This window comes from Macrotis lagotis, chromosome X, assembly GCF_037893015.1.
Source record: "Macrotis lagotis isolate mMagLag1 chromosome X, bilby.v1.9.chrom.fasta, whole genome shotgun sequence".
Classification (NCBI taxonomy): domain Eukaryota; kingdom Metazoa; phylum Chordata; class Mammalia; order Peramelemorphia; family Peramelidae; genus Macrotis; species Macrotis lagotis.
The window spans coordinates 524,291,412-524,309,456 of record NC_133666.1 but is presented as its reverse complement, the minus strand read 5'-3'; the positions used below and the strand labels follow the sequence as shown (position 1 = coordinate 524,309,456).

The window sequence follows — 18,045 nt, the reverse complement described above, 5'->3', positions numbered from 1 at the left end:
TGAGTCTGGGCTCTGAGGGAGGATCATCCTGGGATCAGCCAGATTAACAGCTGAATTGGAACCAGGAGTCTGAGGGCCCGAGAGCCGGGCCTGCTGGATCAGTGGTGGATGGATGAAAGGGGCTTGGGTCTGTGGGGAAGCTGAGGCACTGGTGTTGGTGCTGTCGCCCTGGAGCTTGGGGCAGGGGCTGCGGGAGAGGTCTGGTGCAGGAGAGCTGCGGACGCCATCCCTGGGCTCCTCAGGTCTGAGAAACTCTGAGTTCGCCTCCATTGCACTGTTGCCTCCTCCAAAACAAACAATTGTAAACTACTTCTGCCTCAGGCCCAGGTGTGTGAGCAAAAGAACCAGCCCAGCTGAGGAATGACCTCAGGCCAGGGTAAAGCCTACCATTGATTGAAGGCAAAAGAATTCAATAGCTCCAATTCCTTCCCTGAGCAAAGGGAGAAGGCCTCTCAACCAAGGTCACAGACAGTCCGGAGAAGGCAACCAGCACCTCCTACTGGCCAGCCAGAGAAAATGCACTCAGTAAAGCCTTTGGTGTTCCTAAGCCCAGGTGAACCAGCCGCCCTCCAACTCAAGGTCTTAGCATAATGAAGAAGGGTCAGCGGAAAGGTGGATCCATAGAAGAATTCCTGCAAGGGAAAGACCCCAACTCAGAGAGAACTGGAACCTCTGAAGAGAATACAATCTGGTCTCCAGCACAGAAGGACTTCCTTGAAGAAATAAGGAAGGAGCTTAAAAATTTGGGAGAGACAATTAATACCTTGCAACAAGAAAACAAAACCTCAGAAAGTACAATTGGACAAACACAAAAGGGGAATGAACTTTTAACATTTACAAAAAAATCAGGGGAGAAACAAGGATGTCCACTACCATTATTACTATTCAACATTGTATTAACAATGCTGGCTTTAGTAATCGGAGAAGAAAAATAAATTGAAGGAATCAGAATTGGCAGTGAGGAAGCAAAACTTTCATTCTTTGCAAATGATATGATGATATACTTAGAGAACCTGAGAAAATCATCTAAAACCTCCTTGAAACAACAAATTCAGCAAAGTAGCAGGATATAAAATAAACCCATATAAATCATCAGCTTTTCTTTATATGAACATCAAGGCCCAAGAGCAGGAGATAGGAAGAGAAATTCAATTTAGAGTAACTATAGATAACATTAAATATTTGGGGAATCTACCTCCCAAGACAAAACCAGAAACTGTTAGAACACAATTGCAGAGCACTTCTCACCCAAATAAAGTGAGATCTAAAAAATTGGAAAAAAAGTCAATTACTCATGGTTAGATTGAACTAATATAATAAAAATGGCATTCTACCCAATTAAATCACTTATGCAATGCCATACAATTAAAGTATCAAATAACTATTTTACTGAGTTAGTACAAATAGAAACAAAATTCATCAGGAGCAACAAAAGGTCAAGAACAGCAAGGGAATTGATGAAAAAAATGTACAGAAATATAGCCTAGTTCTACTGATCTAAAACTGTACCATAAAGCAACAATCATCAAAATTGTCTTTTATGGGTTAAGATTTAGAGTAGTGGATCAATGGATTAGGATCAGTTCAAACGACATCACAGTAAATGACTACAGCAATCTACTGTTTGACATACCCAAAGACATCAGCTTCTGGGATAAGAACTTACTATTTGACAAAAATTATTGGGAAAACTGGAAAATGGTATGGCAAAACTAAGCATAGATCTATATCTCACATCCTATAGCAAAATAAGGTCAAAATGTGTGTAGAATTTAGACATAAAGGGTGACACAATAGATAAATCAATAGACCAAGTAAAACTCTATCAGATCTATGGAAAGAGGACAAATTTATGACCAAGTAAGAAGTAGAGTACATTGCAAACTGCAAAATGAGTTATTTTGACTTGATTGGAAGGGAATTAGTAAACTGGGAAACAATCTTCACAAGTAGTGTTTCTGATAAATGTTTCAATTCTAAAATATATAGAGAATTGCATCAAATTTAGGAGGTTACATTCCCCATTTGATAAATGGTCAAAGGATATGAGTAGACAGTTTTCAAATGAAGAAATTAAAGCTACATATAAACATATGGAAAAATGCTCCAAATCATTATTGGTTATATAAATGCAAATGAATAAAATGAGAAAAAGGGGAAATTGTCAATGTTGGAGAGGTTGTGGGAAGTTTGAAACATTATGCATTGCTGGTGGGGTTGTGAGAAGATCCAACCATTCTGGAGAGCTATATGGAACTATTCCCAAACAGCAATAAAACTGTTCATTCGTTTTGACCCAGAAATTCGAATTTTGGGCCCATATGCAGAAGAAACCATAAAAATGTGAAAAATCCCACATGTCCCCAAATATTCATAGCACCTCTTTTTGTAGTGGCAAAGAATTGAAAATTGAGGAGATTCCCATCAATTGGGAATGGCTAAACAAGTTATGATACATGAATACTTTGGAATTGCATTGTTCTATAAGCATCCATAACTAGTCGGACATTAGAGAATCAGGGAATGAGTTGTAGGATCTGATGCTGAAGGAAGCATCAGGAATAAATGGAGTTTACCTACAAATAATAAATGGTATCTATCTAAAACCATCAACAAATATTATATGTATTGGGAATGAACTTGGATCATTTCCAATAAAATCAGGGAACAACAAGGATGATCAAGGAGCAAGAGAAGCAGTAGAGAACCACGAGAACAATATACACATTAACAATATTGTGAGATGATCAATCTTGATGTAAGCACCTCATCTCTTAGAAGTTCAGCGAGCTAGCACAGCCATATTAGACCACCTATGGTTAATGCTATCCCATTACAGAGGAAGAAAAAGTAAAGAAAAAACAAAACCAACCCAAAACCTTTAGAATCTGATGAACACTTTACTAAAATTATTTCTTACGTGTTTCTTTCTCTTAATCCTAATTCCTCATACGAAAAATGACTATCAAAAATGTGTATGTACAATATTAACTTGACTGTTCCCTGCTGAGGGGAGGGCGCATGGGAAGAGAGGGTGAAAAGAAATTTTATAACTTAAAAATACATTTATGAATATGGATGAATATTGAAAAAATTTCATTACTTATATTTGGAAAAATAAAATATTAAAAAATTTGCATGAGAGCAAAAAAGAGATAGAGAACATTATAATAAAATGAACTGGATAGTTTTGATTATATTAAATTAAAAAGTTTTTTTTCACAAACAAAACAACTGCAACTAAGACTAAAAGGAAAGTAAGCAACCTGGGAAACAATTTTTACAAAACATTTCTCTAACAAAGTTCTCATTTCTGAATTAAAACAAAAAAAGGCAATCCCACAATTGATAAATACTCAAAGGATACAGAAAGGCCATTCTCAGACAAAAAAATCAAAGCTGTCTATAGTCTTTTGAAAAGCTACTCTAAATCATTATTAATTAGAGAACTGAAAATTAAAATGTCTCTAAGGGAGCACTTCACACCTCTCTGATTAAAACAACTTTGAGGTATCAATTCACAACTCTCAGATTGGCCAATATAACGAGAAAACATAGTTCTTTTTTGAAGTGGAAAAAAAAAACTGGAAATTGAGGGGTTGCCCATCACTTGGGATATGACTAATGAAATTGTGGTATAAATATATATATATATATATATATATATATATATATATATATATATATATGTACATATATCCATATAAATATATATCTATATCTATATCTATCTATATATATATATATAAATATATAGATATATACATAAGATGAAAGATACATATATATATAAGTATATACATGGATATATATTAACATATACATACGATGAAACACAATTGGTCTATAAGAAATCATGAGTGATAGGATTTCAGAAAAACCTGGGAAGACTTGAATGAATTGATATGGAGTGAAATGAGCAGAAGCACACAAATATTATACATTGTAACAACTTGGGGTGATGAATCAACCATGCTGGACTAATTAACTTCATCAGTACAATAAAGAAAGACAATTTTAAAAAACTTGTGATTGAAAATACTATCCATATCCAGTGTAGGAATTGTGACATTTAAATGAAAATCAAAGCTTATTAACTTCAATTTTTAAAAGTTGTCTTATGTACTAGGTCATTTTTTTCTATCTAATGGTTTCATTCTTCCACTGGAATCTGGTTCTTCTCTCATATGTTCATTATTGATCTATATTTAACATGGTTATACTTTTTTGAATTTTTAAGAAAGATTTAATTTATGTGAGTTTTACAATTTTTCTCCTAATCCTTTGTCCCTCCCCTCACCTCCCACAGAAGGCAATCTGTTAGTCTTTACACTGTCTCCCTGTTTATACACTGATCTAAGTTAAATGTGATTAGAGAATAATCATATGTACCTCAGTCTGTATTAAGATACCATCAGCTCTCATTTTGAGATAGATTGCATTTAAAAAAATTTTAATACAAATATTTTATTTGTTTTATAATTATATACTATGGTAGTTTCTACCCATCTTTTTTTGTAGTGTTTTGAATTTTCAATTTTTCCCCAACCTCCCTTCCATCCCCCTCCCAGAAGGCAGTCTGTTAGTCTTTGCATTGTTTCCATGCTATACATTGACCAAAATTGAATGTGTTGAGAGAAAAATCATATTCTTGAGGAAAAAATAACAAATGAGATAGCAAAATTCCATATTACACAATGTTCTTTTGGTTTTGTTTTTATTATTTCTTGTTTTCTCAATAAGTCATAAGCTTTCTTTAGCTCTGCTCCATATTTGAAGGAGTTGATTTTCTTCAGAGAGCTTTTTTATCTCCTTTTCCAATGAGCCAATTCTGCTTTTTAAAGCATTCTTCTCCTCATTGCCCTCTTGCCTGCTTTTTCCATTTGATTTAAACTGGTTTTTAACATCTTATTTTGCTGTCTTAATTTTCATGCTTTTCCTGCATCATTCTCATTTCACTTCCCAATTTTTCTTCTTCCTCCCTTAATTGTTTTTCATTTTTTGAATTCTTCCATAGTCTGAGAGCCATTGCTATTTTTCTTGGAGGATTTGGATACAGAAGCTTTGGCTTATAATCTACTAAGTGCATAATTTTTTTCTTCATGGGACCAAAGTAATTTTTTACAGTCAAATTCTTTTTTCTAATTGTTTGCTCATTTCCTCAATCTTTGACCTGATTTACTGTACTTCCAAAGCTTTTAGGGGTTTTTGGTATCCCCCCCAGGGACCTTAATTCTTCCAAGATCTTATGGGAGATTCTGACTACTCTCCTGACCTCTTCTCTGGTCTTTGGATGATCACAAGCACTCCCCTCTGCCTTGGAGCTCTGAGGAGGGTCCCTGCTCCACTATGATAGCATGGGGCCCAGTTGGCAACCTGGATCTGGGTATGGGCATAGCAGCAGAGTCCTGCCCCAGGGATAGCAGAGAGATCTCTACAGTCTCCCGACCCCTTACCATCTATGGTGTGAGAGCTCTGGAAGTAGCTTCTGACTACCTTCATGGTTTCCCATGGCTTCTCTGAGGCCAGCACTGACCTGGATTCCATGTTCAATCTGGTGCTGCAGAGTTCTCCCACAAACCTTCTAAGCTGTCCCTGGTGATCCCTGGGTCAAGAGGTTTGGAAAATATTCCTGTTACTATGGTCCCAGGTCCCCAGGGATTCCAGCACCCTGAGAGTTTCTCTTGGAATGCTGGAGCTGGTTTTTCTCCTACTGCACTGTGACTCCTTCCAATCCTGGTCTTGGTGGAACAGACCTTTCCCTATGGAGCCACCAAGCCATCCTGGGATGGAAAATTGCTTAGTCTTTCCATGAATTTTCTTAGAGTAGTAATTTTATGGTTTTTGAAATTTTTGGGTGGGGGAAGAACTGAGAATTCATTCCTTTATGCAACCATCTTGGCTCCATCCCCAAACATGTCTTTCTAACTAGTATTTAACTCAATATTCTACTCTTCATCCAGAATATTTCAAATACCTTGAGGATTGTCTTTTAATTTCTGTATAGGTAAAGTGTGACTGACGTTAAAGTTAAAAGCAAGGTCAAGGAGGATGAGAACTGAGAAAAGACTGCATTTGGAAATTATTAAGCAATGATAAGTTTGGAGAGAGATGCTTCTGGTGAATAAGCTCAGAATTCAGACTACAGCATTAATAAGAGAACAAAGGAAAAGAAATTGGAGATGACTGTAGATGGAGTTCTCAAGGTATTTAGACAGGAAGGGGAGAAGAAATATGGTATGACAGCTAAGAGGTATAATGGGATAAATGAGAAGGTTTTTGAGAATGGAATTATTTTTAACTATTATTTCCTTTTTGGGTGCTAAATATTTTTATTTATTCATTAATTTATTTGGTTGGTTGCCTTCATGGACATGTATATTATTAAGTTACAAAATATCCTTCCACTCTCCCTTCCCACCCCACCCCCCTCTCCTCAGCAGCAAATAGGTTAGCATAGTACTTACATATTTTTGATAAACATGTTTACATGTTAATCATTTTCAGTAAGAGGAAATGAGATTAATGGAAAGGGATATATAAGAGATAATTTTTTAAAGTGTTCATAAGATTCACCTTTCAGGGTTGTTTTATTTTGTTTTTTGTTCTCTGTTTTCAGATAACATTTTCTGTACTCAGTCTAAAAATGGATATCCTAGCTTTCTGAACTGCTGAGAGGAGCTGCTCCCATTAAGATTGATCATCTTACAATGTTATTGTTAATGTGTATAGCATCAGATCATGTAAGTCATTCCATGCATTTCTAGACTCTGACCATTTATAGTTTCTTACAGAATAATAATAATATTCCATAGTATTCATGTACCATACTTGTTTAGCCATTGCCAAAGTTATAGGCAAATAATTATTTCTTATTGAATATATTTTGAGCATTGTTCCTCAACAGTTTCAACATTTATTTTTCATTTTTGTTGTCTTCTTTCCATTTACATTGTATTGATTATGTATTTGGGGGGGTTATTTTGGTTCTGTTTGCTTTATTTTGTGTCAGTTTATTTAAATTTCCCCATGCTTCTCTGTAGTCTTCATATTAGCATAATATCTTATAGCAAAATAACATGTTATTACATTTATACACCACAAGCAAGCATTTAAATTAATGAAGCAAGATTTAGAATATGAAATTATGTAAAGAAATAATTGATATTCCTAGGAATAAAAAAATAATTTCTTCATAGCTATTGATATTTGCGTGTTTTCATTTCCACATTTTAATTATAAGAATAGGAAGATGCACATTTTCTGCCTTTTTTTAGACCCCATAAATAGCACATTACTGAAGCATTAAAAAGGTAATTGGCAATCTTTAGTCACTTTGGCCTGAGGATTATGAACAAATATTAAGACTGAGCACAAAGAAGATAATTCTTGAGACGTAAAAAAAAAAAAAAAACTATTACACATTGTAGTATATGGGAGGGAAGAAACAATATTATTTAAGTTCTTCCTGAAAAATTATATTTCCTTCAAAACAGATTGAACAAAAAAAACTTCTTTTCAGCTTGAATATTTGTACCCCCTTCTAAAGTAGCCATTCACATTTGTGAACAAATGAAAATTAAACTTCTTATCTTTCATTAAAGTTATATTATTGAATATTCACAGAAATTAAGATTTCTTCCTAAAAGGATAGTGGTATTGATGGGTAAAGCTTGGGAAGTTCTGGTGAGATTGATGGTTCAGTTCAGAATTCTGACATTTTGGATTAAGGCAGTACAGAAATGAATCTTGTATTTGACATTTAAAAGGGAGGCTTTTCCACTGACTGTACTTTCCTAAATCATACCAAAAGGAACTGCCATGACAGAATGGCTTGAGAAATCACTTTCCAACCGTTCCTATATTTTCCCACATTATGGCCAATGAATTGAGACTCTGAGTCATTACATACTTGGTGTCACAACATCATATGAACTAGTGAAGCAATTCAGGAATGCTAAAAAATCTTTCATTTTTGTATGGTTCCAGAAGCTAAATCCCATTTGCCAATTCTGTCCACAGGGATCCTTAAGAAAACATTACATTTGAAAATAGTTCTGTTTATTCCAGGACACATGAACTTACTTAGTTTCCTTTGAGTAATGATACAAATAGTAGACAGAAATAAGTTACTATAAATTTTAATACTGTGACTATATTGAAAAGTTTGGTTGGAAGGTTTGATGTAACTGTGCAGTATTCATACTATTATTCTTTTACTCTAAAATGAGATTATACATTATAAATACGTTCTTATCATGTTATTCAAATGTATAATCTCAAACAATGTGAGGTAATCACTCTGTGATATATAATAAATCAAATATACTGTAGGTTATAAACTTTGCCAAATTTTGAAAGCCCTATGGTAGAGCAGGGATTCTGGAAAGATGAGTAGGTTAGAAAATTATAAGTTCAACAAATTTCTTTCATTAGAAAGTAAAAAACTAAAACAACTCAGAATGAAAACTAGAGAACCAAAAACAAACAAAAATAGTGGCAGAACAATGTCCTTCTGAGAAAACTGCAGAAGAGTCAAAGAAAGATCCTGGATTTAGGCTATCAGAGAGAAGGTCATATACTTCCCAGCTAACTCCCTGAAATAGCACAAGGCAAGGCCTACTGGCAGTTGAGTTGAGAGGTAACTTCTGTCTTAGCCAGAGGAATTTTCACATCCAGCAAAGTGTGGAAGAGGGAGAGCAGAGACCTCTGTTGATAAGGGATGCCAGGTCCAGCTATGCAGGTGAGATACAGTCCTGGTCAGAAAGGAACCAGCACAAGTATGTTGAGTACAGAGATAGTGGCATGGGGACACTGTAGCTTGGGGACACTTACAGTAGATTAATTTTGTAGGTTTTGTTTCAGCCCAGAGGAGAGAACTGAAGATTATAGCCACTGGAGGGTTCTCAAGGAGTAAGATCATTTTTAGCACAGAGTACTGAGGGGCTCCAGTTGTGTCTTGGTGGGAGAAAGGAGTGCAGTGATTGAGCACACAACAAAGCACCTGAGGTCAGAGATACTCCTGCACAATAAGATTAGAAGTTAATATAAGAAAAAAAGGTGCTGTGCTCACTTCGGCAGCACATATACTAAAATTGGAATGATACAGAGAAGATTAGCATGGCCCCTGTGCAAGGATGACACTCAAATTCGTGAAGCGTTCCATATTTTTAAGAATAAACCTAATACCCCCCCCAAAAAATGAAAAAGAAAAAAGGTGCTTTTTTAATTTGAACCAACAAGGGAGAAAGAACCTAACCACAGATCAATAGAGAAACTCAGGATTCATCTTCAGAGGAAGATGCTGTAGCAAAAGAAAACAAGCTAACAACAAAAAAACTCGCTTATTGCCATAACGTTGCTCAAAAAAAATTATTTAGGAACTCAAAAAAGACACTTTAACATTCATCAAATAAGACAGACTGACGAAAATCCAAAAAAAAGAGAGACTATTTTAAATGAAGCCTCTATACAGACCTTAAAGCTACAGTTCTCACCAAAAATAGCGTGAAATAAGTCCTCAACTGAATATATCATGAAGAAACTTAAGTTCAGGTCTGTCTTTTCTGGGTAAAGGTCTGTCTTTTTCTGGGTAAAGGTGAAATATAGCATAGCATAAGTGGAAAAAGTAAGAAAACCAATGGGAGACTCTCCGCCACAGTATATCTCAGTTTGGAACTCAGAAAGTCAACTAGATAGCAGGCCAGCAGACAGGGTCCCAACCCCAGACAAAGTCCAAGCCTTGGGAATGCTGAGGCAACAGACAAGACTGGATTGGGAACACATTGCTGAAAAGGCAAAGCTTGGTCATAAATGAGAAAACAAATCTCTGCATGGATAACACTTGGGCTACATAGGCAACATCCTGGTAAGGACCAGATTATGGTCCCAGAACTATGCTCCCTTTAATCTAGGAGCAGAGCTCATCTATCAAAATGACCAAAGGAACAAATAAAATAAGAAAAATAAAATAAAATAAAATAAAATAAAATAAAATAAAATAAAATAAAAAACAACTAACCAGAGAAAGTTACTATTTTGATAGGGACAATAAAAAATGCCTCATCAGAAGAAAAGTGACAAATTGCCTATATGTGAAGTCTGAAAGAAGTTTATGAATTGACTTTAAAGCCAAAAGTTCATGAAGTTTAAAAGCTCAAAGAACTCAAAAAGGACATTAAAAATCAAATAAGAGGGGTGACTAGGTGGCACAGAGGATAAAGCACTGGCCCTGGAGTCAAGAGTACCTGGGTTCTAATCCAGTCTCTCTTAATAATTACCTAGCTGTGTGACCTTGGGCAAGCCACTTAACCCCATTTGCCTTGCCAAAAACTAAAAAAAATCAAATAAGAGAGGAAGAAGAAAAATGGGAAAAAAGAAATGAGAGACATGCAAGAGAATTATGTTAAACTGACTGAAAACATAGACTCCTTTAAAAGTAAAAATGATAAACTGGAAAATAATTTACTCATCAAAAAGAAAAATTTGAAAATAAATGCAACTCATTTAAAACTAAAATTAACTGGAATAAATTATAAAGAAAATACAAAAGGTAAATGAAGAAAATAAAATTAGAAAAATGAAAACTAATGACTCTGAAACATCAAGTTCATGTCAAACAAAACCAGAAGGCTGAAGATAGAAAAGAAAATGTGAAGTAACAGGTGTCTTACATATTATACAATTTTGCTATCTCTAATGTTTTCTTTCTTCCTTTTATATCTGATTCTTCTCTCATAACTTGTTCAATTTTGATCTCTGGTTATCATGGATACAAAAGTAAAGCCTATATGGGATTGTCTTCAGTGGGGGGTGGGGTGGAAGGAAGGAATGGGGGATAACTCAAAACCTTGCAAAAAAAAATGACAAGTAGAAAATGTAAAGTATCTTTTAGGAAAAGCAAACAACCTGGAAAATAGTTCCAGGAGAGATGATTTGAGAATTGTAAGGATACATGAAAGTCTCAGTCAAAAAAAGAACCTGGAAAATATCTTTCAGGAAATTATCATGGAAAACTTCCCTAATATTTTAGAACAAGCAAAAATATAGTACTTGAAAGAATCCATGGAACACCTCTAGAAAGAGACCCCTGAATAAAAACTCCAAGAAGTATTATATTCAAATCCCAGAATTCTCAGTGAGAGGATTCTACAAGCAGCCAAAGAGAAGCAATTTGAATACCAAGGAAGCATTAGAATTACACTAGACTTCTAGGTTTCAACATTAAAGGGTTGGAAGTTTTGGAATATATGGTTTTCCATATGACAAATGACTTAGGAATTCAATAAAAAATTACTTACCTTGCAAAATTCAGCATATTTGTTAAGGGGAAAATGGATTTTCAATGAAATAGAGGATTTCCAAAATTTTCTAATAAAAACACCAGAACTGAACAGAAAATTCAGTCTTCAAGATTTGCATATAAAGGTAAATAGAAAGGAGAAAAAACACTAGCCAAGACCATAAAACTGTATTCAAACCTAGAAGGAGAGGTAATACTTGAGAATTTTAATTTTTTTTTAGGATAGTTAAAAGAAATATACTTAGAGAAAGGGTATGGGTGTTGGATGACCACAAAAATGTTGAGCCTTTAGTCATTACCTTAGCTAATGAGTGTTGAATATAGTTGGGGTCATTGTACTTAATGTCTATCCTTCATTTTCAAAGAAGACCATGATATCAGAGAGGTAATTCTATGACAAGCACATATTTTGGATTTGAGTGTTCGTGTGTGTGTGTGTGTGTGTGTGTGTGTGTGTGTGTGTGTGTGTGGCGGGCAGGGTGGGGGGAGCTGCTAAGTCACTAGCCTTACTTTCTACTCCAGAGCCATTTGGGTCCAGTGGTCATGAATCAAAATGACTGGAGATGTCCCTGGATGTGAAGCAATCAGGATTAACTGACTTATTCAAAGTCACACAGCTAGTAAGAGTCACGTGTCTGAGATCAAATTCAAATTTTCATGCTGACTCCAAGGCCAGTACTCTATAGTCAACAATATGGTTATAAATGAATCATAAAGTGAGGTTGATTACAAGGGTCTTGTTTTCTATTGGGACAGAAGGAAGGAGAGGATTTAGATGGTGTATACATAATTAAGTCATGTACTGAGGTTATTCTTCTTGATACTTTAGTTTTAGTATAGTATATAGTTGTAGTATAAAGGTTTGGATTCTTGTCCATAATTATCGAAGAAGATCAAAATAACATCACCATATTTGAAGCAAATTACGGTGGGTCTGGCTGTGGTTGATCAGTCCAATACGAGCTTGGAATGCTCTACCACAGGACACTGCACAAACAATGTATGTGAACACCCAGGTAGGTACTCTAAATATTTATTTGTCGTATTTCCTTTGAGCTGCTTCAATTCTGCCTTCCTCAAAGAATGCAGCTTCCTCTCTGATGAGGACATGCCATGCTGGGTGGTCCTGTGCCAGTGTCTCCCAAGCTGTACAGTCAATTCTACAGTTCTTCAGTGAGACCTTCAGGGTGTCTTTGTATCACTTTTTTTTCTGAGCCCCTTGACAGCCCTTTGCCCTGTGTGAGTTCTCCATAAAATATTTTATTTTTTGTCAAATGTACGTATAGTATTTTAATAACATGTCCAGTCCATTGTAGTTGCACTCTCTGTAGCAATGTTGGAATGCTAGGCAGTTTAGTTTGAGAAAGGAACTCAGTGTCTGGTATCTTCTCCTACCATATGATCTTCAGTAGTATAAAAGGGACAGAAGGAGAAAGTGTACTTAGAAGGGTTGGAATAAATAGATCATCAGGTGATCTGACAGAAGGAGAGCTTATACATGATACTTTAATTAACAAATTATTAATTAGTGCTATAGTTGGAGTACTGTGATGTTTGCCCTTCACTCTTGCTTAATATTTTATTTATTTGTTTTTCCAACTACATGCCATAGTGGTATTTCCAATCTTTTTTTTTTTTTTTGGCAAGAATTTGGGTTTTATAATTTTGTCCCTCCCTCCTTTCCCTCCCTTCCTTGCCCTGACAGAAGACAATCTGATTCATTGATAATCATGCTAAACATACATCCATTTTGATGTTATGAAAGAAGAATCAAATCTAAATGCAAGAAAGAAAACATTAGAGAGAAAATTAAAATGACATAATACAAAAGATAACGTTTTAAAATTGAAGATAATAAGTTTTGGTCTTCATTTAAACTCCACAATTCCTTCTCTAGAAATAGGTTATACTTTCCATCACCAGTCTTTAAAAGTGATTTTGATTATTGTATTGCTGAAATGAACTAGTTCATCATATTTGATCATCTCCCCATGTCAGTGTTAGTATGTAAAATGTTCTTCTGTTTCTGCTCATTTAACTCAGGATCAATTCATGCAAGTCTTTCCAGAATTTCCTGAAATCTCATTTTTCATAATGTCTTATAGATCAATAGTGTTCCATCACATACATGTAATACAATTTATTCAGCCATTCCTCTAATTAATGGGCATCCCCTCAATTTCCATTTTCTTGCCACTACAAATACAGCTGCCATTAATATTTTTGTACATTTCAGATTTTTACTCTTTTTCATGATCTCTTAAAGATACAGATGTAGTAGTAGTATTGCTGGATAGAAGGGTATGCACATTTTTATTGCCCTTTGACAATAATTCCAAATTACTCTCCAGAGAGGTTGGATCGGTTTACCACCAGCAACCCATTTGTGTGCCAGTTTTCCCACATCACCTCCCACATTGATCATTTTCCCTTCTGGTTATATTGCACAATTAGATAGCTGTAAGCTGGTACCTCAGAGATGTTCCAATTTGCATTTCTCTAATCAATAATTATTTAAACTAATTTTTCTTATGTCTACAGATAATCCTGATCTCTTTATCTGAGAATTGCCTTTCCATATCCTTTGACCATTTATCAATTGGGAAATGAATTTTTTAAAAATAATTTTGATGCAATTCTCTATATATTTTAAAAATGACTGCTTTGTCAGAAATACTAGTAAAAATTTTTCCTACCTTCCTTTTAATCTTGATTGCAGTTGTTATGTTTATGCAAAACATTTTAAATTTAATGAAATCTAAATCATTCAGTCAGTTTTTTTTTATAATGGTCTCCATCTCTTCTTTGGCCATAAACTACTCTTCTTTCCATAGATGTGATAGGTAAATTATTATTTTTTTTTAGTTTTTTTTTGCAAGGCAATGGGTTAAGTGGCTTGCCCAAGACCACACAGCTAGGTAATTATTAAGTGCCTGAGGCCAGATTTGAACTCAGGTACTCCTGACTCCAGGGTGGGTGCTCTATCCACTGGACAACCTAGCCATCCCTTGATATATAAATTATACCTTGTTTTCCTAATTGGCTTATAATATTACCTTCTGTGTCTAGATCTTCCATTCATTTTGACCTTATATTGATATAGGGTGTGAGATGTTGGTCTATGCCTAATATCTGTCCTTCTATTCTTCCAGTTTTCCTAGCAGTTTTTTTTTTTTTATCAGAGTGAGTTTTATCCCAGAAATGGAATCTTTGGGTTAATCAAACAGCAGATTACAATAGTCATTTACTGCTGTTTCTTTTGTATCTATTCTATTCTACTGATCCATCACTCTATTTCTTGTCCAGCATCAAACAGTTTTGGTGACTGATGCTTTGTAATATAATGTTAGATCTGGTATATCTAAGCCACCTTTGTTTGATTTTTTTTCCATTAACTCCCTTGTTATTCTTGACTTTTTATTCCTCTATATGAATTTAGTTACTGTTTTGTCTAGTTCATTAAAGTAATTTTTGGAAGTTTCATTGATATGGCAATGAATAAGTAGTTTGATTTAGGTAGAATCATCATTATTATATGAACTCAGCCTATCCACAAGCAAATGATAATGGTCCAGGTCTGTAGATCTGATTTTATTCAGATAAAAAGAGTTTTATAGTTGTTTTTCGTATAGTTTCTAATTTTTGTCTTGGCATGTAGACCCCACGTATTTTATGTTGTTTTCAGTTATTTTATATGGGTTTTCTCTTTCTATCTCTTGCTGCTATATCTTGTTAGTTTTATAAATAGGTATAGATAGGGAGATAAAGATGATAGAGATAGAGATAGAGATAGAGATAGATAGAGCTAAAGCTAGAGCTAGAGCTAGAGATAGAGATAGAGATAGAGATAGAGATGATAGAGATAGAGATAGAGTTTCGAATTGCTTCCAATAATTTTAGGTGATTTTCTATGGTTTTCTAGTTATACCATTATATCATTTGTAAAGAATGAGAGTTTTGTTTCTTCATTACTAATTTATAATTCTTTCAATTTCTTTTTCTTCTCTTAGTGCTAAAGCTAACTTTTTTTTACTTTTTGCAAGGTGATGGGGTTGGTGACTTGACTAGGGTCACCCTGCTAAGTAAATATTAAGTGTCTGAGGCTGAATTTGAACTCAGATCCTCCTGACTCCAGGGCCGATGCTCTATCCACTGAGCCATCTAGCTGCCCCTGAAGCTAACGTTTCTAATCCACCATAGAATAATAGTGATCCTGGACATTCTTGTTTCATCCCTGCTCTTATTTGCAATGATTCTAGCTTCTCCCTATTTAATATAATTCTTTTTTGATGATTTTAGATAAATACAGCATATCATATTAATGAAAATTCCATTTATGCATATGCTCTCTAGTGTTTTTGATAGGAATGGGCTCTATATTTTATCAAAAGCTTTTTCAACATTTAATGAAATTATCATATGATTTCATTACAGAAATTGATCTATAGTTTTCTTTTACTGTTTTGATTCTTTCTGGTTTAGGTATCAGCATCAAATTGTTATCATAGAAGAATTTGTCAGAACTCCACCTATTTTTTTCAAATAGTTCATAAAGAATTGGAATTAATTCTTCCTTGAATGCTTATTAGAATTCACTTGTGAAAACATCTGGGCCTGGAGATTTTTTCTTAAGGAGTTCAGTGATGACTTGTTCAATTTCTTTTTTCTGAGATGGGGCTATTCAGGTATTTAATTTACTTTCCCTTTAACCTGGGCAGTATATATTTTTGTGAACATTCATTTCATTTAAATTGTCAAATATATTGGCATACCATTGGACAAAATAGCTCTGAATTATTACTCTAATTTCTTCCTCATTGGTAAAGTTGCCTCATTGTTTTCATTTTTGGATGAAATTATTAATTCTTTCTTTGAAAAATTTAAAAATTAAGTTATTTAGTTTCCAATTACGTTTAGGTCTATATCTCCATGGGCTTTTATTACATAAGATTTTTATTGCATTGTGATCTAAAAGGATGCAGTAAATATTTCTGCCTTACTGTACTGGTATATGAGGTTTTTAATGCCTTAATTCATGGGCAACTTTTGTGTAGGTGCCATGTATCACCAAAAAAGGTATATTCCTTTCTAGCTCTCTTCAGTTTTCTACAGAGGTCTATCATATCTAAGTGTTCTAACAGTCTATTCACTTCCTTAACTTTCTTCTTGTCTATTTTCTGGTAAGAGTTATATAATTCTGAGAGAGATCTATGTTCCATCCTAGTATAGTTTTGCTGTCTCTGTCTTCCTGTTATTTTTTAGCCTCTCAAAGAATTTGATTGTCATATCTCTTGGTACATACATATTTAGTATTGAAATTGTTTCATTGTCAAAGGTACCTTTTAGAAGGATGTAGTTTCCTTCCTTTCTATTTTAATGAGATCAATTTTTGCAATTGCTTTGTCTGAGATAAGTATTACCATGCCAGTCTTTTTCACTTTAGTTAAAGTATAATATATTCTGCTCCAGTCTTTTAGTTTTTCTCAGTGTGTATCTCTTTGCTTCAAATGATTTTTTCCTTGTCAGTAATACATTGTAGTTATAATTATTAACTTTATTGCTCTCAAAGTTATCCTCCACAGTTGTAATTTCACCTTCTTTCATTCCTATTGATATTTTATTTTATTTTTCCAGAAGCATGTTATGAAAATTTTACAGTATTCATCCACATGCATATTTATAAATTATATAATTTTCTTCCACCCTCCAATCCTATCCCCTGTCCCAGATGAGTGAGCATTGTACATATAGTATTTTTACATATTTGTAATTTTCTGTTTGAGGAATAAGGACTAAAAGGAAAGGAAAATAATCATAGGAAGAACAAAAGAGAAATTTTTAAAAAGTGAAAATTGTGTTAATTCAGATTCTTTAGTTGTTGTTATTTTTTTCTTTTGTCTTCTTTGTCTGGCTGTGGATGTCCATAAAAGTCTCTCAGGGTTTTCCTAGGTCTCTTATCTGCTAAAAGGTGCTGCATCCATGAAAGTTGATCAACTCACAATATATTCTTAATGTGTACAGTGGTTTCTTGCTTCTGCAAATATTGTTCCAAATCAGTTCCAGTAATTCTTTCCATACTAGAGTCTGACCATTCATGATTTCTTATATGAAAATAGTACTCCATAACATTCATATTCCATAACTTGTTGAGCCATTCCCTAATTCATGGGCATCCCCTCAATTTCCAATACGTTGACACCACAAAAAGAGCTGCTATGAATATTTTGGAACCTATAGGACTTTTCCTATTTTTATGATTTCTTTTGGATATAGGCCTAGTATTGGTATGGTTGGTTCAAAGGCTATTATTAATTTTATTGATCCTTGGGCAGAGTTTCCTACTGCTCTGCAGAAGTTTGGATTAATACACAATTCCAACAAAATCCATTAATGTCCCAATCCTCCCACAACCTCTCTAACATTGATTGTTTTCCCTTTTTGTAATTTTAGTCAATCTGATAAGTGTAAGGTGGTATCTCTTAGTTGGCTTAATATGTATTTCTCTAATCAACAATGATTTGGAGTATTTTTCATATGATTTTATATAGCTTTAATTTCTTTATTTGAAAATTGCCTGCTCAGATTCTTTGACAAGATTATCGATTGGGGAGTGGCATATAATTTCATATATTTAATTGAATTCTTTATGTGTTTTAGAAATGAGACCTTTATAATATCCCCTAACTGAAAATTGTTTCCTAGATTTTGTTTTCCTTCTAATCTTGGAAACATTGGTTTTACTA

General features: G+C 34.2%; 1 non-coding gene across 1 annotated transcript; it reads left to right on the top strand.

Moving 5' to 3' along the window:
• The first annotated feature begins 9,065 nt into the window (after positions 1–9,065).
• Positions 9,066–9,172, top strand: LOC141503558 (U6 spliceosomal RNA). Its single transcript, XR_012472907.1, has one exon. It is a non-coding gene; the product is annotated as a U6 spliceosomal RNA (small nuclear RNA).
• Positions 9,173–18,045: the final 8,873 nt, after the last annotated feature.